Consider the following 26,115-nt stretch of genomic DNA (forward strand, 5'->3'; position numbering starts at 1 on the left):
CATAACGAGGATCTTTGCTTCTATTTAATTGTTTAGTTAATACTATTCCCTTCCCCCTAGGGTTGCCACCTGTCTGGGATTCACCCGGACAGTTCGGGTTTGAAATCATGTGTCCGGGTTTCAGATTGCCTGAAACCTGGACACATTATTCAGACCAGACTATGGCCTCCCTGCAGGGTTGTTGGCTGCAGTTGTCTAAGCTGAGAGTGTCTGTTACACTCTCTTTCATTCTGCCCAAAGCCAGCACTAACAACCCCCCCCCCCCCAACACACATACAGATGGGAGAGGTGAGAGGGCTCGATCTGCACCTCTTCCTCCCAGCCCTACCCCTCTGGGTCTACCCACACTCCTTAGAAAAGGAAAGTGGGGGCTGGAAATTTGAAGTTCAGCAGCCTCAGATACATCTGGATGAGAGGTGCTGACTGCCAAGGGGTGCATGAGCTCACCATCCATCCCTGTCTGTGACTGAAGTCTCACCCCTTCTCTCTCCTGCCTTTGAGTGCGTACACTATGGTAAATCAGGGTTCTCAGAGCACCCCTTACATCAGAGTTCCCCTTTGCACCTGAGGCCACAGTGTTCCCCCTTCAATCAGAGTCCTCCGTACATCAGAGTTCTCAGTTTTCCCCCAGCATCCCTTATGTCAGAGTCCCCAGAGTTCTCCCTTACAACAGAGTCTGCAGAGTCCCCCCTTAGAGTGAAAGGGAACTCTGCGAGTTCAAATGTGAAAGGAGAACTCTGTGGCCTCTGTTGTAAAGGGGGACTCTTGTTATTAATTGCATATGATTAGAAATGTTATTTAATAGCAAAATATATGTATAGTTTATACTAAAACAAAAAATTGCTGTGCACCGCTAAAGTGTTCGGGTTTGACTTGAAGAAAAGGAGGCAACCCTACTTCCCCCTCAAGATTTTTTTATTTGTTTTTGTGAAGAACTCCTTTTTTTTTTTTTAGCAGAGCGCATCTCCATTTCCATCTTTCTTGCCTGGTCAAGAATGATGTCCTGCCCTGCACATTCCAGGAGCCTTGAAGGTCTATGTAGAATACACTGTACAGCTAAGCATCATCAGGGGGCTGGCTCCTGGGACCCACAAGAGACCACAGGCTCCCTGAAGAAGACGGCATGCGGTGCCTGTGGACTGATTACTGAGGACAGTGCTGGATTCCATGCCTGGGTGAGTATATTGCTTGCACTCAAAACCAGCAGACAAGGTAAGGTGGGGGGTTAGGGAGTAATATTAAACCCTGGGAGGGTGAGGCTTCCCTTTAGGCTTGGAGATCTTATTGCTGTGGAGGAGGATAAGGGAGGGTGGATGAACGGTTCAACCCTTTAACACCTATGATAAGTAGAATATCAATTTTGGGCAGGCTGTTCCTTTAATAATGGGAGACATTAAGATCCCGCAATCGATTTCCTGCAAGGCGAAGACATTCTCAAAGTGTCACCATTGTCTGGGTTACCGTACAGAGCAAATTGATCTGCAGTGATTTGTGTAGTTACCTTGTCATCAGAAAAAATTATAACAATTTCAGACACACTTTGCATGTTCTTATTTCTTGTATAAGAAGTTTAAAGACTGTTGCCAAGGCTACGAGCAAAAAGTAAAATGTTTTTGTAATCTGCCCGAAAATTATTATAGTCATATAGAAGATAAGAACAGGAATACTCTGAAATAAGTACTATGTGTATATTTGCTACATATTAAAAGGATATTGCAATATGGGGGGGGGGGTTTAGTCTGAAAATTTTGAGAAAAGGAGGGTTGTGTTTGACAGCTGGTGGGGCATATTGAAGGGCAAAACCATGCCTACCTGCCTGGAGAATGGAAAGGGGCGGTTGTAGAGCCAGGGTGTCAAAATCGATTTCATCACGGGTCAAATTGGCAAAATGGTTACCCTTAAAGGGCTGGTTGTATCTGTAAGATTATATAAATGTATATACTTTTTACCTTATTAATTGCCTCTGCATTCAATTATTACCGGCTTTAGGCTATGAAGAACAGTTGCAGACCGACACAGAGCCCACTCACACTCCTGTAGCAGATGACACAAGTGTGAAAAGAAGGGTCGCACACTGCTGGTATCATCCACAAGAAACTTCACTGGAGTTTTCTCAGACAGAACATGGTCCTTCCACACCACCCCCCTACATCAGATGTCAAAATCCCCACCCCCCCCAAACCATCAAAAATCAAAAGTTCCCCACCCTCCCTTAGATCACAGTGCACCCTTCGACCTTGTGCTACTGCTGGGAAGAAGCTGGGGGTCGGAGCTGGGAAGCAGAAAGTGCCAGGTCTGAAGGAGGACCAGAGGAGGACTGAATGCTGAGATCAGGGGAGGCGGAGACAAGGGGGTGTTGTGGCTGTACAGAGGTGCAGGATCTGTAGAAGTAGTTCTGTCTTCCTCTCTTCTGCAGTGACAAGATGGGGGCGGGGATGAGGAGGGTGCTGCAGCTGCAGGAGAGGTGCAAAAGCCACGTGAAATGGCCTGGTGGGCCAGATTCAGCCCGCCAGCCTTGTGTTTGACACGTGTTGTATAGGAAAGGAGGACGAGGGGACTTTGTTCCAAAAATTTGTAAGGCTGAAAGTTGCGGTTATAAGTCCTTTAACTTTTTGACTCCACCAACATTTTTCCCCATTATATTGGGTCTTCTCATTCTTTAGGGTTTCTCTACAGTGGAGAGAATGCATGGATGGATGGGTAGCTGAGAGGATGGATGTAGAGGGAATGCATGGATGGATGGAGATGAAAGAGGGCAATGGCTGAGGGATAGAGAGGAAGTGAAGGAGACAGAAGAGGGAGAAGAGGAAACACCATGTTTAAGTTGAAGAAGAGGAATCAATATTAACTGAACAATATCTTACAACATGTCAAATGCTATGAGGGTCAGGAGAAATTTGACTTATTCCTGCTACCACACATCCAACCCAATCCACCGCTCATCACCTGGCCAATACCATTGGCCAGGTGAGGTTTTCCTCCAAATTCTACAAACAAGACCCCATAATGAGCATGTGAAAAAAATTTGTTTGAAATCTTTGTAAATTTCAAAAAAAAATAAAAAAATGAAAAATGAAAAAAATCCCATGTATAGAAGTATTCACAGCCTTTGCTCAAGACTTTAGTGAAGCACCTTTGGCACCAATTACAGCCTCAAGTCTTTTGAGTATGATGCTACAAGCTTGGCACACCTATTTTTGGGCAGTTTGTCCCATTTTTCTGCAGGACCTCTCAAGCTCCATCAGGTGGAATGGGGAGTGTCGGTGCACAGCCATTTTCAGATCTCTCCAGAGATGTTCAATCGGGTTCAAGTCTGGGCTCTGGCTGGGCCACTCAGGTACATTCATACAGTTGTCCCTTAGTCACTCCTTTGTTATCTTAGCTGTGTGCTTAGGGTCGTTGTCCTGTTGGAAGATGAACATTCACCCCAGTCGGTCCAGAGCGCTCTGGAACAGGTTTTACTCAAGGATGTCTCTGTACACTGCTGCATTCATCTTTCCCTTCATCCTGACTAGGTTTCCAGTTCCTGCCGCTGAAAAACATCCCCACAGCATGATGTTGCCACCACCATGCTTCACTGTAGGGATGGTATTGGCCAGGTGATGAGCGGTGCCTGGTTTCCTCCTGAGATGACGCTTGCCATTCAGGTCAAAGTGTTCAATCTTTGTTTCATTAGACCAGAGAATTTTGTTTCTCATGGTCCGAGAGTCTTTCAGGTGCCTTTTGGCAAACTCCAGACGGGCTGTCATGTGCCTTTTACTGGGGAGTGGCTTCCGCCTGGCTACTCTACCATATAGGCCAAATTGGTGGAGTGCTGCAGAGATGGTTGTTCTTCTGGAAGACAATAGATATTTATAAAATATGTGGCGCTACTCTATCGATCAGTACCAATCCTAACCGTAATCATCTAAGACAAAGAATAAAGTTGACAAAGTTGACTCCAAAATACTGATTCATACCCAGAAAAAGTTATAGTGAACTTAGGACTACTACACAGGAGTCCATCAACGAAAACATCAGTTCCAAAATATAAGAATAAGTGGGTAGATATCAACCATTAAAGTGCCCAGTGCAAAAAAATAAATAATGTATAAACCACCTCGCCTAAAAGGGAAGTGATAATATTCAATGAAACTGTGAATTAGAAGTGATGACTTCCCAAACTAGCTGAAAAACAAATAATCCCTGTTGCTGAGTAAAATGCCAAACAGCTCTTAAAAGTGTATCACATAAAATAGCAGCTGAAAATCAAATGGTCCCTAGTGCTAATAACAAAAGAATTTTAAAAGTGAATCACATAAAAATATGTACAGCAGACTGTCATAATGTGCAAAAAATAATATAATACGTGCAGAGATTCCCTGTCAATATTAATCCAAAATATCAGAATCAAAAAATTCAAACAGTGATAATAGTGCAGTCATGCCATTATAAACGCACTAATGCGCTATAAATAAATAACTAATAAATATAAGGACAGACAATCCTACAGCAAAGATGCCGTCCAAAAAGTGACAATAGTGTAATTCAGTCCATAAATAAAAAAGTGCAACTGTGATGAGGGGTGTCCACAAGGAACGATCTTTAAATAAGGTGGCAAGTGTGCAGTGACTGGTGCTCTTCTTTTATAAACGTTCTGGTGCACACACCAAGTGTTTCCCCCAGCCTCTCACCTCCAGCAGCGGCCCCCAGTGGGCCAAGTAGAGCGGGTAAATATTCTTGGAGAGGATGGGTTTCCTGGAGCGATGTCAGTAGATCTGTCTCTCTGAATCTCCTCCCACCGCTCCCAGTAATCCCAGCAATAGTTAGGAACAAAGGAGAGGTCTCATGGTGTAGTAATTACAAACTAGTTTTATTGACAAACGTAGTAACTTACATTTAAAATCACAGCGATCAATGGATGTAGTGAGCTTCCGGGTTCGGCCGTCCCCGAGAAGCGTCGGCACCTGACTCCTCCTACCCTGACGCGTTGCGTCACACCACGTGACTTTATCAAAGGGAACGTTTATAAAAGAAGAGCACCAGTCACTGCACACTTGCCACCTTATTTAAAGATCGTTCCTTGTGGACACCCCTCATCACAGTTGCACTTTTTTATTTATGGACTGAATTACACTATTGTCACTTTTTGGACGGCATCTTTGCTGTAGGATTGTCTGTCCTTATATTTATTAGTTATTTATTTATAGCGCATTAGTGCGTTTATAATGGCATGACTGCACTATTATCACTGTTTGAATTTTTTGATTCTGATATTTTGGATTAATATTGACAGGGAATCTCTGCACGTATTATATTATTTTTTGCACATTATGACAGTCTGCTGTACATATTTTTTGATTCACTTTTAAAATTCTTTTGTTATTAGCACTAGGGACCATTTGATTTTCAGCTGCTATTTTATGTGATACACTTTTAAGAGCTGTTTGGCATTTTACTCAGCAACAGGGATTATTTGTTTTTCAGCTAGTTTGGGAAGTCATCACTTCTAATTCACAGTTTCATTGAATATTATCACTTCCCTTTTAGGCGGGGTGGTTTATACATTATTTATTTTTTTGCACTGGGCACTTTAATGGTTGATATCTACCCACTTATTCTTATATTTTGGAACTGATGTTTTCGTTGATGGACTCCTGTGTAGTAGTCCTAAGTTCACTATAACTTTTTCTGGGTATGAATCAGTATTTTGGAGTCAACTTTGTCAACTTTATTCTTTGTCTTAGATGATTACGGTTAGGATTGGTACTGATCGATAAAGTAGCGCCACATATTTTATAAATATCTATTGTTTCCCTGGGGGAACTGAGTGGACCCATCTATGTTGGCAGCTCTCTACCGGGTACCTTATTGATAGTTTCAAATTTTCGTTTACATTGTGGTTTTTGCGCATTAGTCCCCATACATTCATTTCTGTTCTTCTGGAAGGTTCTCCTCTCTCTACAGAGAAATGCTGGAGCTCTGTCAGAGTGACCATCGGGTTCTTGGTCACCTCCCTGACTAAAGCCCTTCTCCTCCGATCGCTCAGTTTGGCCAGGTGGCCTGCTCTAGGAAGAGTCCTGGTGGTTCCAAACTTCTTCCATTTATGGATGATGGAGGCCACCGTGCTCATTGGGACCTTCAATGCTGCAGAAATTTTTCTGTATCCATCCCCAGATCTGTCCCTCAATACAATCCTGTCTTGGAGATCTAAAGACAATTCCTTGGACTTCATGGCTTGGTTTGTGCTCTGACATGCACTGTTAACTGTGAGACCTTTATATAGACAGGTGTGTGCCTTTCCAAATCAAGTCCAATCAACTGAATTTACCACAGATGGACTCCAATTGAGTTGTAGAAACATCTCAAGGATGATCAGTGGAAACAGGATGTACCTGAGCTCAATTTTGAGTGTCATGGCAAAGGCTGTGAATACTTACGTACATGGGATTTTTCTTTTTTTCTTTTTAATAAAATTTGCAAAAAATTCAAACAAACTTCTTTCACATTGTCATTATGGGGTATTGTTGGAAAATTTTGAGGAAAATAATTAATTTAATCAATTTTGGAATAAGGCTATAACATAACAAAATTTGGAAAAAGTGAAGTGCTGTGAATACTTTCCGGATGCACTGTAGCATGTCCACAGTCTTTGACTATCCCCTAAAACAGTGCTTCTCAACCTTTTTTTTTTTTTTTTTTTTTTTTAGTTACGGCATCTATTAAAAGTATGCAAAATCTCAAGGCATCCCAGTCTAAAATGTGGTCCCTTGGTCACATCAAAAGCCCCTCTTATCAGAGTCACCCATTTACATTGGAGTCCTCATTCTACTCCCCATTTCACATTGGAGTCCTCAGCCGATCCCCCTTTTACATCAGAGTCCTTGTCCCTCCTCCACATCAGAGTCAGGCTCCCTCCTTTTACAATGGTGTCCTCAGGTTTCCCCTTTTAAATAAGTTCTCATCCCCCACCCCTTCACATTCCTCAGCACCCCTAATTTCTCATCGGAGTCCTCAGTGAGCCAGGCTGCACCATGGAGGAGCATGACATTGTGAAAAGTATGGAACGCAGTGCGTCGCCCCTTATGAGCCAAGGAGGCACCCTAGTTGAGAATTGCTGCCCTATAGCATGTCCACAGTCTTTAACTATCTCCTATATCCCTGTAGCATATCCATGGTCTGACAGTCTCCTGTAGCATTTCCTTCGCCTCTACCTCATCTCCTGTAGCATTTCTTCAGTTTCTGACCATTTCCTATGTCCACTGTCTCTAACCAGCTCCTATCGCATGTTCACAGTTTTTGATCATCTTCTAGAGCATGTCCACAGTCTCTATCCATCTCCTGTAGCATGTTTCCAGTCTCTAACCATCTCCTGTAGCATGTTCCCAGTCTCCAACCATCTCCTGTAACGTGTTTCCAGTCTCCAACCATCTCCTGTAACGTGTTTCCAGTCTCCAACCATCTCCTGTAACGTGTTTCCAGTCTCCAACCATCTCCTGTAACGTGTTTCCAGTCTCCAACCATCTCCTGTAACGTGTTTCCAGTCTCTAACCATCTCCTGTAGCATATTCCTAGTTTCTGACCATCTTCAATAGCATATCCAAAGTCTCTACCATCTCCTGTAATATGCTCACAATTTCTAAACATGTCTTGTAGCATGTTCACAGTCTGAATATCTCCTGTAGCATTACATGCACTTCATATCATTCATTTGATTTCAAGGACCACACTTGAGGGTCCCTATAGTGAGTAAGTTGACCATCATTATTCCCTCCTCCCCCCAAAGCACCCTTCACCCCATAATTTATAAAACAAACAGTATGGGTGTCTTTCAAACCAGAACAGGACTGACACTTGATGACGGAGTAATGGTTCTGTGAGGGATGGTGCCTGGACTTAAAGGTGAGCATTGCAGCAGAAGCCATATTTTTATTTTTCCAGTTGGCCAGTTTAATTTTTTTTTTTCCAAAATTTCAAGTTAGTCTTTAAATACCTTTTTTATTCACATTAATTTTTTATGCTGCTCATGACCCAGAGTGGACAAAGAGAGATACTTTGCCTGAAAATTTTGTGCTATAAGCTGTCCCTGTTTCTGAAAAGTCAGCTTACTGGAATCCTTTCAATTCCTTTAAATTCCCAACGAGGGCAGAAAAAAAAAAAAAAAAACACTACTGCAGATTCGGTACATTGTGTGCCGAGCACAACCATCGCTTACACCCTCGTCTTCGGTGAAGGCTTAATACCTTATTGATATGCTGGGGGTATAGTGAAAGCACGACACAGCAGAATTGCAGAGAGAGTGAAGAGTGGGAAGGATGGGGGAGCCCCGCTAATTGGAGCCTGCAGCTTAACTCTCCGCTCTGAGCAGATGCATGCTCACAGCTCATTCTGAAACACAACTTTCCTGGCCAAAAAATAAAAGGAATATGTGAGGGGGAAGAGCTTTCATGTTTACTGCAGGGAGGCTCTACATGGAATACACAAGCTACAGAAGAACGCTCCTGGATTGTTCGGAAGTGAGAGAGAACACTTCAAAGGGTGCTGCTGATGCATAATACACATTGTTAAAGGAAACCTGTACTAGCAAATGCAATGGTTGGCTGAAAATGTTAGCTGCCTAGTTGCCTTTGGCTTTTAAGTTGTTGAAAAACCTCTGAAAACCAACTAGTGTGGTTCAAACCTGCCCTGTCATATCTCTGCTATCTGCATTGGTCACTTCTGACAGCTTACACAATGGGTGCTCAACCTGTGGCCCTCCAGCTGCTGTGAAACTACAAGTCCCATCATGCCTCTTGCCTTTAGGAGTCATGCTTGTACCTGTCAGACTTGCAATGCCTCATGGGACTTGTAGTTCCGCAACAGCTGGAGGGCCGCAGGTTGGGCACCCATGGCTCATGGTTTTGAAGAAGCACGAGTCAAGTGTGAAACGCGTCACCTATTCTGTGTCATATGTCTTGATGGCAATCATATTGACATAATAAATCAATGTTGGATCGATGGTGGTATGCAGCTGCATCTTTTTTCTTCACCCATGGCTTATGCCAACACCAAGCAATCTGGGGTTGGCCCCATTCCCGTCCCGCCGAGCACACAGCAGGTAATTGACAGTCTAAGCTGGGCATGTTTCCCTATGATATTGAGGAGTGTGTGTCCTTTGACCCCACTCATGTCTCAGATTACACTCAGCTCCTTGCTCTATTGCTGTACAATGTGTGAAATCAGATCCCACCTCCTGCCTTCTGGAGATCAGAAATGCTGTGTAAATGTTGTACTTTGAATGGCTGTAGAGGATAGAGGGCTTCAGATAAACAGGTACAACTTATGTAGGAGGATTTGTTTAATCTCTGTGTAACACCCGAGGCCGGTCACTTCACTGGGTATATGTGAGGGTTTACAACCACTTTATTACTTTCTGAAGAGATGGGGAGAGGAAGCAGCTATCAAAATACAAGCTTCTCAAAATCTAACGTATTTAAAATTGTTTAGTTCAGGAGTGTCCAACTTGCGACCCACGAGCCCAAAAGGGCTATGAATGTGGCCTAACACAAAATCTTAAATTTGCTTAAAAATTTTGATTTTTTAAAAAACTTTTTACTAAAAATAGGTTCACACTTAAGAAACACATGCAGCCAAAGAAAAATATGACAGTGTCGCTTCACTGGACTTTTATAAGTTTTATCTTCCCAAATGAAAAATTCCCCACTATTTCCAAGAATAAAGCACATGAAGGGCAAAATTAGAACCAAAATATCTAATGAGCACCTTGAGAAGTAATTGAGAATTGGTACTACATTCAAACCAAATACGGATGTGTTCATTTATCAAAAACAGTGTCAAATATCGCACTTGCTTTATGTTGCCCTCTTTTACTTTTATAATAAAAAATAGTAAGTTAGAATGGAAAAATCCAGGTATTTGAAGGTCCACTCTTCACAAATGGTGTTATGAGGTAATCCCTGGCTTCTTTTGAAGTGATTGTAAAGGTAAAATACTAAAAAAAAAATAACAAACATGTCATACTTACCTCCACTGTGCAGCTCGTTTTGCACAGAGTGGTCCCGAACCTGCTCTTCTGGGGTCCCCCGGCGGCTCTCGCGGCTCCTCCCCACATCCAATAACTCCCACGGAGAAGCACTTCCCCAAGGGTGTTACCTTGCGGGCTCGCTCTCAAGTCCAGCATTCTACTCCATAGAGGCCGAATGCAGGACTCGGCCCCTTCCCCCAGTGCTCGCCTCATTGGATTTGATTGACAGCAGTGGGAGCCAATGGCTGCATTGCTATCAATCTATCCAATCAAGAGCCGAGAACTCCGGGCAGAGAGACAGCGCGTCCCTGTGGATCAAGTTCGAGGGTTCAGGTAAGTAATACGGGGGGGGCTGGGGGGCCGGTCACTGACAGGTGTTTTTTCACCTTAATGCATAGGATGTATTAAGGTGAAAAAATACAAAGGTGTACAACCCCTTTAAGTCTTGGATATCCCTACAGTGAAATCTACTGGGCCTCAATTCCGGATTCGGTTATGAACCATCTGGGAACTTCGAGTGTCCTCACCTACATTTAGTTTCCCAGCTCCTCCTGTCACAGTCTGTATAATACGGGATAAAATCTAGCAGGGGAGATGGGAGTCCATCATAATGAGCGCAACAGATGTGCAGGCCCTGGAATTCAATGTAGGGATGTTGGAAACCCCTTATAATGTGTAGTCAAGTGTGTAGATCCAGGAACTCCTCATAAACACACAGAACAGGTGTTTAGACCCAGGAACTAAGCACAGAGATAGTAAGAAGCTCAGTCAGTGTATAAACCTAGGAACTCAGCACAGGGCTGGTGGGAACCTATCATAATGGGCACAGCAGGTGTACAGACCTGGGATCTCAGCACAGGGATGGTGGAAGCCCTCATAATGTGTAGACTCAGAAACTCAGCACAGGGATGGTGGGAGCACCTCATTACGGGTACAGCAGTGTGTAAAACCCAGGAACTCAGTGTTGTGATGGTGGGAACCCCTCATAATGGGCAGACCTGGAAACTCTGAGCATAAATATCACCATCAGAATCTCTTAGAGCTAGTTTAAGCCTCTGGGATCTTTGAAAATCTGAAACATTAGCGTTAGATAGACCGTTCCTTTAATAAATATTTAGAAAAGTGATAGAATGTGCAGCTGTCTCCTACAAAATATGTTGCAAAAAAATAACAGTTGACAGAGAATAAAAAAATATAAGTGCCCAGACAATACAACCACTTTGTAGAGAAACCTGGAATTTGACTTTGATCCTTCAAATCTGATTCTACAGCCAAGTACACACGGGTGGACTTTTCAGCATCAAACGTCCGACGGTCATTCCGACGGACTTTCGATGGACTTTCGGACAACCGGACTTGCCCACACATGAACGGACTAAAGTCCGTTCGAAAGTCCGTTGGTATGAACGTGATGACATACGAAGGGACTAGAATAAGGAAGTTCATAGCCAGTAGCCAATAGCTGCCCTTGCGTCCTTTTTGGTCCGTCGGACTAGCATACTAACTAACGGATTTTTCGACCGGACTCGAGTCCGTCGGAAAGATTTGAAACACGTCCCAAATCTAAAGTCCGTCTGATTTTCGATAGAAAAAGTCAGTTGAAGGTCCGATGAAGCCCACACACGATTCGTCAAAAAGTCCGCCCGTGTGTACACGGCATAACTCTCAGGGAGCCATAATTGTCTGGTCTCTCCTTCTCGTTGAGTTTTAGATACTATTTTATACCATACTGGACATCGGATTGGAAAAATGTTAAATTGGTAAACTAAAGGAAGGGGAAAGATAGAAAAGAACGAGAAACACAAAAGAAAAAAGAGAGAGAAAGCAAAAGAGTAAGGCGGAAAAAAATAGGAAGAGGGCAAAAGAGAGGGACCACAACAGAGGGAGAGGGAGAGGGAGAGGGAGAGGGAGAGGGAGAGAGAGAGAAAAGGGGGGAGAAAGAAAGAAAGAGCGAGAAGGAGTGCAGGAGAGAGAGAGACTGCTAGAGCAAAAGCAAGAAGTTGAGACAGAGAGAGGTAGAGCGAGCAAGAGATGGATCGAACAAGGTGTGCAAGAGTGGATAACCAGGAAAGAGAGACAGTGGGAATGTGACAGAGATAGAGTGAGCAAGAGAGAGAAAAAAAGAGAAAAGGGAGCAGGAAAGAGTGTGAGAGTAAAGCTGGGCATACATTATTCATTTTTTATTTCCATTCATTTAGTAGGTTGACTAAAATAAAAAAATAAAAACTTGACACGGGTGGGGAAATCCTTCCCACTGAGCCTTTTTATTCTGACGGCAGGGAAGGTAGGTAATGTACAAATATTCCTACAGATTTGGTCAATCCATTAATGGTTACATTGCTTTTAGTACATAATAAATAGGTTTGTAGGAGTCCAAGTCGTCACAATAGATTTTACATCAGCTATTACTTGTCCATATCCTGATCGTGATTGTATTTCTGCATCTTGCACCTTCATTAGAGATGGCATTATATGTCCTTGCATTGACCTGTGCACTGTATCATCCCTACAGAGACAAATCTGCTAATAGAGCCAGCGACCTCTTCACCTTTCTGCTGTCTGAGCCCCTCAGCCTAAAAAGAGGTTATTAAATATTGAATTGCACTATATCTGCTCTCTGACATGTATGTGCTTTTTAAAGCTGAACTGTCAAAACTTATCCTAGCAACGGGGCTCACCATTCCCTTTCCCTCCCACAAAATGCAGTGAAGAGAGGGATTAGAATCCTTGTCAGGTTTTTAATTGCTGTCTGTTGCCCCCATTAGAGAGAATTACCCCATTTATCCTGTTTACCATTATCACTGAAAGTGAGAGAAATTCACAAAAATTTTGGGTGGTAACCAGAACAAAAATAGAGGGGGAATCTTTCAATGGGGACACTAGGTCTGGTGACAACCAGGTATTGCCTTACTTTGGAGGGATAGGAAGTGATGGAAATTCTGCTCAATGGGACACATATGGATAAAAAATAAACTGACAGGGGTTAAAATCCTCCCTTACTCTATACAAAATGAAAAAGAAAATTGGTTCTATTTTAGACCTCATGCACACATTTTGACAACTCTCCTCGAAGCCTTTCCTGGCAGCATCTTTTTAGCAGAAAAAACACTTGGTGCTTGGAAAAACATGCAACACATTTAGGCGTGTCAATCACTTAGGCGTTAATTTAATTGGCCAGAATAATAAGGCATCAAGCACTGAGGTCTCCAGTTTGAATCCTGGTCAGGACACCATCTGCATGGAGTATGCATGTTCTCCCTCTGCGTATGGGGGTTTCCTCTGGGTACCCTGGTTTCCTCCTGAAGACATGCTTGTAGGATAATTGGCTTCTGTCTAAATCAGCCCTAGTATGTGTGAAATAGGGAAGCTTAGATTGTAAGCTCTTTGAGGGCAGGGACTGATGTGAAGGTACAGTATGTAAAGTTCTGTGTAAATTGTTGGCGCTATATTAATAGAAAAAAAAAATGCTTGCTTACAACATGAAAACATCAAACAATGCTTCATTAGTGCTACGGGGAGAGGTTTGTTCTTATTCAAAGGCTACATTTAATAAAATAATAGAAAAAACACATTTTCCCGAAAAACAAACAAGGACACAAATTGTCTCCTTAGGTAAATGTGACCGAAAGCAAATAATTGGACCTATTCATTAAATCACAGAAGACGTGGACCTCTCTCATAGGGATGCAAGAAATGTCCTCCAGTATCCTAATATTCAATGCCATGGAAGTTAAGGAAAACATTTTTTTACAAGACAAATAAAAGGACAGCCATTTCTGATAAGAGATGAGGTTAGGGTTCACCATTACCATGGGTTCAAGGTGAATCCTGCTGAGATTCAGTCCCGTAAATTCATGTGCAGATTTGCAGGGAGAGTTTTTTTGAAGACCTCAATGCTGGGGGGCATGGCCTTGGAACTATGGCCATATTAGGTCAGTGATGTCACAACCATCCTGCCTCCTTGCAAACATGCAGCTGCGGCGGCAGAAAATGCCCCAGCCACAATCGATTGGGCCAGAAATTGGTGGGAGGGACACAATTCTTCCGGGTTTGTTCCGAACATAATGATTTAGACCAAACCTGGGATCATTCCTACTGATACCGATCATGTATTCTTAGAGCGGTCTTTGGTTCACAGAACACCACTGTATCAAATATAAACTTATTATAAACTTATTTGTCAATTATAAAAAATTATAAAAATTATTTTAAAAAAAGGGTGCAGGAACAGTGTACACCAAAACCACTTCACATTATACCACATTCCCCGCACCTCCTATCCCCATAGATAAAACAAATTTAGGAATATACAGGTTAGGCCTTTTATCCCTCATTAAAACTGGCTGGCTGCTGGCCAGTTTTACACTGCTGTATCCTCTGCAGTATCTTAATTCTTAAAGTAAAGCCCCTGTCTCTACTATTTGTCTCCAGTACATCTGGGCCTAGCTTTGCTGTTAAAAATTGCCCTGCTGCTGGCAAATTTTACACTGCTGTGGACTCTATGGACTCTTAATTCTTGTAATAAAATACATGCCTGTACTCTTTGTCACTAGTAAATGTGGGCCCCGCATTGCAATTTAAAATTTCCTACTGTTGCTCAATTTTACACTACTGTACCACCTGGAGTCTCCTATTGCTTGTAGTAAAACACCTGCCTATGCTCTTTGTCTCTAGTAAATTTTGACCTAGCCTTGTTTTGTCTCTGGTTAATTTTGGCCTATCCTTGTGATTTAAAATTTCCTACTACTGGTCAATTTTACACTACTATACCACACGCAGTCTTTTAATGCTTGTAGTAAATCCAAGACCCATAGTCCTTTTCTCTAGGATATTTCAGGTCATTCTCTCTCTCGTTAAAATTGTCCTGCTGCTGGCCAGTTTAAAGAAGTTCATAGATCACTCTTTGTTTTTTGTTTTTCGATCAACCAGTGAGTTGAACAAAAAAGAAACATACTTGGTTTTTCTCATCCACACACTTGATGTAAATGGGGGAACCCCTCCCTGCTAAGCTACTGTATTCTGACAGTTATTATATACAATATTCAATTGTATCGAGCTGCAAAAATCCAACAGGACAGTTGTACAAAAGGTTGACCCTGCCAATGCATGGCCAGCTTTACACTGCTGTGTTATTTGCGGTCCCCTAATTCTAATAAGAGAATGATAAAAATTGGCATGCTGCAGGACAGTTTGGCATCATGGGAACGGGGGCAGCCAGCCACAGCAAACTATTATTGCATTGGTACATTTCCCCCATGACACTACCCAGTTTCAAAACCTTTTTTCTGTTTGCCTATCAGCCATAAAAAACTGAATCTAACAGGGTTTGCCCCAGTAGAGTTCAGTGGGATTCACCGCTAAGTTTGGGTTTGCCGAATTTCAAACCAAATTCTCTGGACCCTATAAGAATCCATCTCAGGCAAATACGCCTATCCCTAGATGACCTTCTAATAAGGCTATTTGCGTGGCTGTGTCTGGCTTCCATACATTTGCATACTGCCATAGAACAAGCAAGCAGCAAGTGAAAAACCGAACTTACTTTTTCTGGGTTCAAGTCCTGAAAACAGAGGATAAGCAAAACAGCCAAGCAGCAAGCATTTTCTGGAGAGGTCAGCAACACAGCCTACATATTTCTTTCATGACAGGTGCACTTTTGGCTAAATATATACCCACATTCTCATTATGAAGTTTTAATGTTTAATAGCTTTCAACTATTTTCACATGCCAGGCTGATTCTGCTACTGTCCCCCCATAATGAGTTATCAGCACAGGTGCCCCAAGGGCAGGAGCTATTTTATGCGGTTCAGTTGGCAAAATGGAAGTAAGATAGAACAGCTGAGAACTGTGTGTTACACCTGAGACCTCTGTGTTCCGGCTCAGGGACTGTGGGGAAAATACAGATCATCACATCACTTTTTTTCCAGTATTAAAAAAGAAAATTGTAAAGTAAAAAAGCAAAACAAAAAAAAAGTACTTTTACCGTTTAGCCTACATGAATGTAATGTCGGATCGTGGAATTTGGTTAGTAGCTACACACCGTACCTTTTCTACCCGTGATATTTTAGAATTCCACATTAATTCAATTCAACATTAATCTCCTGGTGCTGACAGCATGCAAATATGTGGTTTTTGGCAGGTGGGCCTTGATGCATATTTGCATGCAATATTGCAAAAAAACAGCCATGCCGTGTGCGCATGCCCTGCGTGCTCCAGGTACAGTTACCGGCGCCTAACGGAAAGCTCCTGATCATGATCATACTTGCGATCGGGAGCTTTTCAGATCATGTGACCACTGTGACAGCCAATCAAGGTGGTCACATGATCAGAAAACCCCACCCTGCCTCCCAGCATCTGAAACCCCTTAGAGGGCCAGGAGGTGCCAGCGCCAAGGGCTTAATCTTCCCTGTAACCTTTGCACTACCCTCCCTGCAACACTCGCTCGCTCTGTAACCCTGATACTAACACTCTAACTGCACCTTAACAGCATCTATAGCATTTATGGCGTGTGGATTTATGGCGTGTCGACTTCGGCCAAGCTTCAGGGGCAAAGGTCAACTGCGGGAAGTCTGAAGTCATGCTCTTCGGAAAGTGGTTCCTGCCTTCTTCTGCACCCATTCCTTTCAGCGTCAGGTGAACACCCGCCCAGGTGTTCATCTGCAGGCATGAAGCATGCTGTAAGTTACTGCAGTGCACAATGTAACTACATAGAGTCCTAACCTGCCCTATACCACCCCAACCTGCCCTGTGCCATTCTAACCTGCCCTAGGCCACACGGTGTGGCACAGGGCAGGTTGGGGTGGTATAGGACAAGTTAGTGTGGCATAGGACAAGTTAGTGTGGCCCACACTAACTTGCCCTATACCACCTCAACCTACCCTGTGCCACCCAAACTTGCCCTATACCACCCCAACCTGCCCTGTGCCACCCTAACCTGCCCCGTGCCACCCCAACCTGCCCTGCACCACCCCAACCTGCCCTATACCACCCCAACCTGCCCTGTGCCACCCTAACTTACCTTACACCACCCACTCCAACCTGCCCTGTGCCACCCTAACTTGCCCTACAACACCCCAACCTGCCCTGCGCCACCCCAACTTGCCCTGTATCACTCCAATCTGCCCTGCGCCACCCCAGCCTGCCCTGAGCCAACCCAACCTGCCCTATGCCACACTAACTTGCCCTATACCACCCCAACCTGCCCTGTGCCACCCTAACTTGCCTTACCCCACCCACCCCAACCTGCCCTGTGCCATCCTAACTTGCCCTACAACACCCCAACCTGCCCTGTGCTGCCCCAACTTGCCCTGTATCACCCCAATCTGCCCTGCGCCACCCCAGCCTGCCCTACACCACCCCAGCCTGCCCTGTGCCACCCCAACCTGCCCTATGCCACTCTAACTTGCCCCATGCCACCCCAAACTGCCCTATATCACCCCAACTTGCCCCGTGCCACCCCAACCTGCCTATACCACTTAAACCTGCCATGTGCCACTCCAACCTGCCCTATGCCACCCTAACTTGCCCTATACCACCCCAACCTGCCACTATACCACCCTATACTACCCTAACCTGCCACTATACCACCCTATACTATCATTTACAGGGGCTGGTTTGGGGTGCGCCCCGTGACCATCCGATGCCTGCAGGGTGCTGGGCAGCCTAGACAGGAGGGGGGTGACACCATGTTTTACCACACCAACCCTAGTGACGCCACTTATATAATGGAATAGTAGTGATAAAAAGCACTCGTGGGTTAATCATTTTTTTATACAATCCTTCTTTAAGTGGGGCGTGGCAGAGGGTGTGTCCTATGCCTACATACTTTTGCGAATAGGTGTCTCTCATTCCCATTTCAGAAAATTGGGAGGTGTGCCTTCTCACGGCCTGTCATTCGCCTCTAAAAAGTGATCTGACCACGGAGCCCTAAAAGGGACACTCCATTGTACAGCAATACTGGTACAGCAAGTCCTCAAATAAGTTTTATTTGAGAATTAGAATTGTATTTTTGTAGGTAACATGCTGTCTGTTTAGAAAGTTCCACTGATGTTCTAAGCGGCACGAACAGAAAAAAAGATTTTTCCGGCGTCAGCAATCCCAGGTACTTTTGTGGTTCCTTTATGTAGAGCAAATTCCATTTCGGGTTTACAGACCCTTAAAGAGCTCAGTAACCATTCTGCAGTTTATGCCGGAGTGCAGTGGCTCGGCTACGAAAAGTGATTATCATGAGTAATTGTGGAGGAATTGTCACTTATCTCACCATTCAGGCCGGGCAATTATGTTACAAGCTTTCACAAAATGGGTGCAATGGAACGCTTAAGCTCTGCAGGAAAGTACTTTTTTTTTTTTTTATGATAACAGAGCTTTAGTGCGGAAGGAATCGGGGAGGAACGATAAAGAACATTCTTCAAAGGATGCTTCCGAAAATGTATAAAAGAGAATTCATAAATGATATGATGTCTTAAAAAGGTGCTGCATGCAAAAACTATATTTTGTGGATGATAAAGAGATAAATCACTTGACACTCTCTCCTATCTCTCAGTTCCCAGGTCTGTACACCCGCTGTGCCCATTATGAGGGCTTCCACTATCCCTGTACTGAGTTCCAAGGTCTGTACACCTTCTGTACCCATTATGAGGGGATACCCTCATCCCTGTGCTGAGGTCCAAGGTCTGTACACCTTCTGTACCCATTATGAGGGGTTCCCCTCATTCATGTGCTTAGTTCCCAGGTTTGCACACCTGCTGTGCCCATTATGAGAGGTTCCCACCATCCCTGTGCTGAGTTCCCAGGTCTGTACACCCGCTGTGCCCATTATGAGAGGTTCCAACCATCCCCGTGCTGAGTTCCCGGGTCTGTACACCCGCTGTGTCCATTATGAGAGGTTCCCACCATCCCTGTGCTGAGTTCCCGGGTCTGTACACCCGCTGCGCCCATTATGAGAGGTTCCCACCATCCCTGTGCTGAGTTCCCGGGTCTGTACACCTGCTATGCCCTATATGAGAGGTTCCCACCATCCCTGTGCTGAGTTCCCGGGTCTGTACACCTGCTGTGCCCATTAGGAGGGCTTCCACTATTCCTGTGCTGAGTTCCCAGGTCTGTACACCTGTTGTGTTCATTATGAGAGGTTCCCACCATCCCAGTGCTGAGGTCCTGGGTCTGCACATCTCCTGTGCCCATTATGAGGGGTTCCCCTCATCCATGTGCTTAGTTCCCAGGTTTGCACACCTGCTGTGCCCATTATGAGAGGTTCCCACCATCCCTGTGCTGAGTTCCTGGGTCTGTACACCCGCTGTGCCCATTATGAGAGGTTCCCACCATCCCTGTGCTGAGTTCCTGGCTCTGTACACCTGCTGTGCCCATTATGAGAGGGTTACAAGCAGGGCTAGAGTTTGGGTTACAGGAAGAGTTATGCCGCGTACACACGGTCGGACTTTCCGACGGGAAATGCTCAATGTGAGCTTGTTGTCTGAAAGTCCGAACGTGTGTATGCTCCATCGGACATTTGCTGTCAGAATTTCCGCACACAAATGTTTGAGAGCAGGTTCTCAAATTTTCCGCCAACTTCACTTTGTTGTCGGAAAGTCCGAGCGTGTGTACACAAGTCCGAGCACCAAAGTTCACGCATGTTCGGAATCAAGCAGAAGGAGCCGCACTGGCTACTGAACTTCCTTTTTCTCGGCTCGTCGTACGTCTTGTACGTCACCGCGTTCCCACGTTCGGAATTTTGGGCCAACATTTGTGCGACCGTGTATATGCAAGACAAGTTTGAGCCAACATCCTTCGGGAAAAAAAAATCAACGGTTTTGTTGGCGGAAAGTCCGATCGTGTGTACGGGGCATTAGTGTTAGGGTAACAGTGGGCACTAGTGTGTAAGTAACAAGGAGGATTAGTATCAGAGTTAGGCTTTGGTTTACAGACAAGGGTAGCGCTAGCCTTAGGTTTACATGAAGGGTTAGGGTGATAAAGTAGGTTGGGGTTAGCAAAACAGGAAATTACAGGTTGGTATGAGGATTATAAAAATGAGCCATTTAGGGTTAAAAGGAAAAGTTAGTGTTATGATGACAGGGAGCACTATTGTGTGACTTACAGGCATTATTAGTGTTAGGCTTACAGGCAGGATTAGTGTTAAGGTTAGGCTTGGGTTTACAAGAAGGGTTACAGTAACCATCTAGTTTAATGTTATAAAATAAGTTAGCGTTAGGGGTGTCATTACAAGAAAGGTTAGTGTAAGGGGTATAAGAGTTGTTGGTGTTAGGGTTACAGGCAGGGCTAGTGTTTTGGTTACAGAGAGGGATTGGGCTAGGTTTACAAGGAAGGTTACTGCTTGGGTTAAAGGGAATGTTAGTGTTAGGGTTACGGAAATCCTCCAGAACCTATACCCTGACACTGAAGCCTAAAATATCACCAGCTCGACAACACAATGGCGATTAGGGCCGCGCAGAAAGTAGACGGTAGCTTCGAGTCCACCTCCATGCATTATTTTCCCGGGTGGCTCCTACCCCCTTTTTTAACCAACACTTCTTTGACTTCCAATATCTTGGCTGTTTCCGCTGCCAATTCCCATTGTAAAACGCTGAATGTTTTGTCCGACAGCTCGTTCTTTTCACGTGAGAGATGTCAGCTAGCAGCACACAGCCCCATTCTTAATGCAAACCATTGTAATCTCTTCTGATCTCCCAGAGTAATGAATAGGCAAATATTACCAGCCGAGTCACAAGCTAAGGAATGCTTTCTAGTCGCATTTCCATTCGACAAAACCGTGTAAGCCCACAAAGCATAAAAGGGAAAAAAAGAACGGCGCAGAAGATTGAGACTCATTCATATGAATGAATCTTATAACACAATGCTTTGAAAAGCCTTTTATTTAGAAATGAATCGACTTTCATCATAATTTTTTGTATTCTAAAGCCAAACTCCACTCTTATCCCCACCTTTCACGATTCCTATACTAAAATGTTGTTTTTAAATGACTTCATTTACTATATCAGTGGATTCCAAACTGCGGCCCATGGGCCTGATGAGGACCTTTGCCTGCCTTTATTCAGGCCTTGGGGCACTATTTCTCCCACTGATACAGGCACTATTCTTCCTACTGAGGACCAAAGATTGGGCAATATTTCTTAACCCGACACCAACAATAGGGCAAAATTCCTCCCACTGACACCAACAATGGGGCACTATTAATTAACCTGACACCAATGATGAGGCACTATTTCTCCCAAAGACAGCAATGATGGGGCAATATTCCTTACACCGATACCAGTAATGGGGCACTTTTTCTCCCAGTGGCACCAACGACGGGGCCCTATTCCTTTCACTGACACCAACGATGGGGCTACCGTTCCTCTCACTGACATCAGTGATGGAGCATAATTCCTCCCATTGACACCAATAGGGCACTATTCCTCCCACTGACAGCAGTGATGGGGCACTATTTCCCCCAATAATACAAGCAATGGAGCATTATTTCTCCCAATGATACAAACAATGAGGCACTATTCCTCACACTGAGAGCAATGATGGGGCACTTTTCCTGCCACTGACACCAATGATGGGACACTATTATTCCCACTGACACCAAAAATCGGGCACTATTAATCCTACTGACACCAACAATAGGGCACTATTAATCCCACTGACACAAACAATGTGGCACTATTCCTCCCACTGACACCAACGATGGGGCAAACATTCTCCCACTGACACCAACGATGGGGCACTATTCCTCCCGCCAATGATGGGGCACTAATCCTCCCAGTGATACAAACACCGGGGCACTATTCCTCCCACTAATACCGATGATGGGGCACTATTCCTCCTACTGACCACCAAGCCTAAGGTATTTTCTACTCCCACTGGCCACAGTCTGGTCCCCAAAGTTTGAAGGATAGTAAACTGACCTCTTGTTTAGAAAAATTGAAGGCCCTTGTACAGTAAAACCTGGGTTTGAGAGCGTTTTGCAAGACCAGCAAATTTTGTTTTACAAATCCTTACTTGATACAAGCGATGTCTTGATATACAAGTAGCGTCATGTCACAACCGAGTATAAAAGAGAAGAGAGGCATCTCTAAGTGTAGCAATATGGTTACATTTAATAAAGGTAAAACATTTATCAACTCATATGGTTGATGATTGAAACAGCCACATCTAACCATGCAGGCATCCGGGGTAAAGCTGTCCACATAGACCATCCCCCACACCTCCATCGACGTCGTCCCTTCCACGCTGCGCTCCACGAGAGGTTCAATCGCTCTACTGCAGGGTAGTCTTCCCGATCACGACTGCAGACTGACAGCGGTGAGAGCCGACAGTGTGGGCTGTGGGGGATGGTCTATGTGGACTGAGGATGAGCTACGGCGTGTTCGAATGCTGCACACGCAGAGCCCGCCAGGAAGTCGGCAATGCGCTAATCACAGGCAGTGAGACATTTCCCGATCTCTGCAGCCGCACATCGGGAAATGTCTCACTGCTTGTAATTAGCGCTGTGCAATGCCGAGTTCCTAGCGGGCCCAGCACATGCAGCATGCGAACACGCCGGAGCTCATCCTTAAAGTGGATGTAAACCCGAAATTTTTTTTTTATATATATATCATAATGTAGAGTATAAGATTTCCTATCATTTGAGCCCAGTCTTGCCACACAGAGTTAATCCATCTCTGAGCAATCCTCTTTTATTGTTCAGTGAGATAAATCTTGACAAACACTTTGTCAAATCCTCCCCCTTGCTGTGATTTACATATCTCATGCACTAGCCTAAGACACCTGCAGTATTTTTTAATTCCCTCCCACTCCTTTCTTCAGCAGCTCTGCAAGGATTGGCTGTTCCACACCTCAGCATGATTTAGCATGCTAAAGTCATGTGGTTACTTTCCTGTCTTTTCACTGGATGTTAGAGATCATAGCAGAAGTTCAGTGTTAGAAATACACAGGAGAAAATGCATATTGACAAGGGGAGTGTAGAGGTGGGCGGGGAGTCTACTGACATCACAACTCCACCCACCGAGCTCCAGACAACAGACCCGCCCACAGAATCTGCAGTTTTTCGGGTCTAATAACAGACAGAGGGGAGACATTTGACAGGTAAAGATACATGCAGGAGGCGTGTCTATCCTTATAGATAACCCCTATGGCAGTAGTTTAGAAAGGATGACATTGGGTTTACATCCACATTAATGTGGACAGTTTTAACCCGGATGCCTGCATACTTAGATGTGCCTCTTTTAATCATCAACCATGTGAGTTGCTAAATGTTGTACCTTCATTAAATGTAACCATATTGCTACACTTAGAGGCTCCTCTCTTCTCTTTTATACTCTGGAGCTCCTGCTGGATTTTGCTTCTAATCCCCTTGTGGAGGCTTCCATTTGTAGATGGACATTTTATGGTTACACAACCTATCACATTGCTATAATCTTTTTATATGGACTTTAAACTGAATGACCTATGAATAAATGGTTGTGGAACGAATGTGATTTGAGTTTCCATTATTTCTTATGGGGAAATTTGCTTTGATATACAAGTGCTTTGGATTACAAGCATATTTTCGGACCAAATTATGCTCGCAATCCAAGGTTTTACTGTACTATATTACAGAATATGTATAACATAATATTATATTACAGTTGGCTTCCTATATAATCATTCATGGTAAGATCAAGAGATAATATACTGCCAGGGGGTGTTTTAGAATATCAAACTGAAAAATGTATTGGTTTTTGTCCATTTTAAATATTTTATATGACTACGGTGGTATTTTGTGATCTACAGATCTGATCATGTTGCTTACCACTAGTGACGATTTGCAAAATCTTTGTAACGATATTGAAGGGTTTGCTTTTGGATAGGTGGCGTTTTAGATTTTAATTGGTTTTATGGGTTGTGGTTTTCTTTGTCTTTGGTTGTGTATTTTTTGTATATATTGGTCAAATCCAATAAGGACTGTTTATTGTGAAAAGGGTGGCTATTTTTCCTTTACTTTTAGCTAAGGTGCCCATTAAGTTTACCTTCCTATCCACCTAAAATATTTACCTACCCCCAACTTTCATGATCATCCTTGTATGCTCCTACCCAGAGCTGCAAAGAAAACATTCCAGTTGGGTCCACTATCTACTGGGCACTGTGGCCCCATTCATTCCGAAGAATGGGCCATTAATCTGCTGGATGACTAGATACTGCCATGAATACGGTTCACCCAGGGGCAGCAAAGTGGCTTAGTGTTTAGAACTTCTGCCTTGCTGCACTAGGGCCCCAGTTTGGATTTTATTTAGGACTCTATCTGCATGGAGTTTTCATGTTCTCCATGTGCCTGTTTGGGTTTCCACCCACACTCCATGTTGGTAGGTCGATTGGCTGCCACTCTAATGCCGCGCACACACGGTCACAACAAGTGTTCGATGTGAGCTTGTTGTCGGAAATTCCGACCGTGTGTAGGCTCCATCGGACATTTTTTGTCGGGAATTTCCGACAAACAAAATTTGAGAGCTGGTTCTCAAATTTTCCCTAAAACAAAATCCGTTGTCATAAATTCTGATCGAGTGTACACAAAATTCCACGCATGCTCGGAATCAAGCAGAAGAGCCGCACTGGCTATTGAACTTCATTTTTCTCGGCTCGTCATATGTCTTGTACGTCACCGCGTTCTTGACGTTTTGCATTTCCGACAATATTTGTGCGACCATGTGTATGCAAGACAAGTTTGAGCCAACATCCTTCGGAAAAAAATCCAGGATTTTGTTGTTGAAATGTCCGATCGTCTATACGCGGCATAATCGCTCTAGTATGTATATGCATGCACTTGAGATAAGGACCTTGGATTGTAAGCTCCTAGAGGGCAGGGACTGATATGAATATACAGTATATGTAGAAGTGTGCATAAATTGTTGGTGCTATATAAAATACCTGTAAATAATATTGGAATGAATGAAGCCTCAGCACATGTGCATAGCTCCCAACTGTCCCTGATTTCGAGGGACTGTCCCTGATTTGGAGCAATGTCCCTCTTTCCCCCTCATTTTGGTCTGATCTACATAGTTTTATATAAAATGCACTTTTTAGCTTTCAAAAAGTGTTTCCCAGTGCAAAAACCTTTCATTACATTTCTAAATTGCTGTATTTGTGAATTTCAAAATGCAATATAAAGGAATAGTAGTAAAAAAAGCCCTTGTGGATTTAATTAACATTTTTTTTCCCGGTAAATTCTCCTTTAAGGGGGTGTGGCAGGGGGACGTGTCCTATGCCTTCCTACATTTGCTAGTAGGTGTCCCTCATTCCCATCTCAAAATGTTGGGAGGTATGCATGTTCTCTATTTCTTCTCCCTCCTGGAAGAGGAGTCAATGGGGACTTCTCCCTCCTGGAAGAGGAGTCAATGGGGACTTCTCCCTCCTGGAAGAGGAGTCAATGGGGACTTCTCCCTCCTGGAAGAGGAGTCAATGGGGACTTCTCCCTCCTGGAAGAGGAGTCAATGGGGACTTCTCCCTCCTGGAAGAGGAGTCAATGGGGACTTCTCCCTCCTGGAAGAGGAGTCAATGGGGACTTCTCCCTCCTGGAAGAGGAGTCAATGGGGACTTCTCCCTCCTGGAAGGGGAGTCACTGGGGACTTCTCCCTCCTGGAAGGGGAGTCACTGGGGACTTCTCCCTCCTGGAAAAGGAGTCAATGGGGACTTCTCTCTACTGGAAGAGGAGTCAATACGGACTTCTCTCTACTGGAAGAGGAGTCAATGAAGACTTCTCCCTACTGGAAGAGGAGTCAATGAGGACTTTTTCCTTACAAGGTTTGTGCAGTGATGGGGGTGGTTGCACAGCCCCACTCATGTCTGTCTGCATTTCTGTCTGTCCATCCATGAAGTGTTTGATGCTTGGTAATAGTTGAAATAGGCCCCAAAATTTTTCTTACTGTAGGCCCACTTTGATGACAACGTCCTTCACTTCCTTCGTGTGTCAAAGCCAGGCACTTTTTCAAGAAAGCCAAAAGCTTGAATATTCAACAAGAACGGTCTTCAGACATGCAAGTACGGTGTGTTTTCCCTTTAAAAATAATGCCAATATTTTTAGTACAATAAAACATTATTTGAGGAAACAGATGTTGATGCTGAAAATTACTGATTGGAGTGAC

Source organism: Aquarana catesbeiana, linkage group LG10 (genome assembly GCF_042186555.1).
Source record: "Aquarana catesbeiana isolate 2022-GZ linkage group LG10, ASM4218655v1, whole genome shotgun sequence".
NCBI lineage: Eukaryota > Metazoa > Chordata > Amphibia > Anura > Ranidae > Aquarana > Aquarana catesbeiana.